General features: G+C 46.1%; 1 protein-coding gene across 1 annotated transcript in view; it reads left to right on the top strand.

Moving 5' to 3' along the window:
• Ccl26 (chemokine (C-C motif) ligand 26) overlaps positions 1-1,345 on the top strand; it is a 4,385-nt gene that overhangs the window by 1,363 nt on the left and 1,677 nt on the right. The window lies entirely within an intron of this gene.

The following is a 1,345-nucleotide window of genomic DNA, read 5'->3' as shown; positions in this document are numbered from 1 at the left end:
AAAAAAAAAAAAAAAAAAAAAAAAAAAAGAACTATAAAAGAGATCATATGTATAGCGCTGCATCTGTATACAGCAAGCACTAAAAAATGGAAGCTACATTTAAGTGCAAATACAAAGTAGACACCAGCTTGTGCTCCCCACGGGCACGGAGCTGCTGAATAGCAGAGAAGGTGCGGCAGGGGGAGGGGGCTCCACTGACCAGCCTGAGTGGCAGCCTTTGACACAGAGCTAAGGGTGGGAAGAGGGCACAGAGGTGCCCAGAGGGTAGAGGGTGCCCCGGGGCTCAGAACACCCTGTTCTTCTTCTTCAGGTCTTGAGTAGATTTCCAGAGTTTTAAAGGCATCCATAGCTGGGTGTCATGGCACACAAGCCTGAAATCCCAGCACTCGGGAGGCTGAGGCAGGAGGATCGTTGTGAGTTCAAGGCCAGCCTGGGCTACAAAGTGAGCTCAAGTTCAGCCTGAACTGCATAGCGAGACCCTGTCTCAAAAGGACAAAAGAAAAAAGGCAACCATGCAAATGAGAAAAGAAGGAAAAACAGAAACAAAGCTTTTGTAAATGGGGAGGAGAGAAGGGGTTGAACAGACGGTATGGCGTGGGAATAAAAGAAAAACAAGGTAAGAACTTTCAACAACTTATCAGGTAGACACACGTAATACAAAGGGTTCATAATAAAATGACTGAGATTTAAAAAATAAAAATAAAGACATCCATGCTTAACCAACAGCTTGCAAAGCAGTGACTCTGGCACCTATCAACACGGTGACCTTGGACACACCAAGCCTCCGCATTTACAAAAAGGAAGCAAGAGGTCTTTATCAGTTATCTATGGCTGCCTAGCAAACCACCCCAAAACTGAGTGACCGCCTATGGTGACACTAATTTTTTTTATTTCTCATGGTTTCTGTGAGCCAGGAATTCCAGAAGGCTTGGCTGGGTGGTGCTCTTGAGGCTGAAGTCAGAGGCTGCCCAGGTTGGCACAGCTGCGGGGGGGCAGGCATTTCTCTAGAGCCTCTTCACTATGCGGTCTCTGCCCGGCTGGCTTGGCTTCCTTCCAGCACGGTGCCCAGGGTGGCAGGACTTCTTACAAGAAGGCTCAAGCCTCCAGCAATAAGTGCTCTCCCTCCTGGATGTCACATAGCATCCTGTCCACCATATCCTCCCAGTCAGCCAGTCTCTAAGTGTGGCTTCCATTCACGGGGAGGGGACATATGTGGTATGATCAGAAACTATGGTGAATGCTTCTTTTTAAAAAAATTTATTATAATGAAAGACACATTGCCATAAATCCCTCTCAGAATACTTCCCTTTGCTTCTCTTTTTTAAAAAATTTATTATAATGAAAG

Source organism: Chinchilla lanigera, unplaced genomic scaffold (assembly GCF_000276665.1).
Source record: "Chinchilla lanigera isolate Chin_1 unplaced genomic scaffold, ChiLan1.0 scaffold00055, whole genome shotgun sequence".
NCBI classification, from domain to species: domain Eukaryota; kingdom Metazoa; phylum Chordata; class Mammalia; order Rodentia; family Chinchillidae; genus Chinchilla; species Chinchilla lanigera.
Note: the sequence above shows the minus strand (reverse complement) of the source record. Positions and strands in the feature narration are given on the sequence as shown.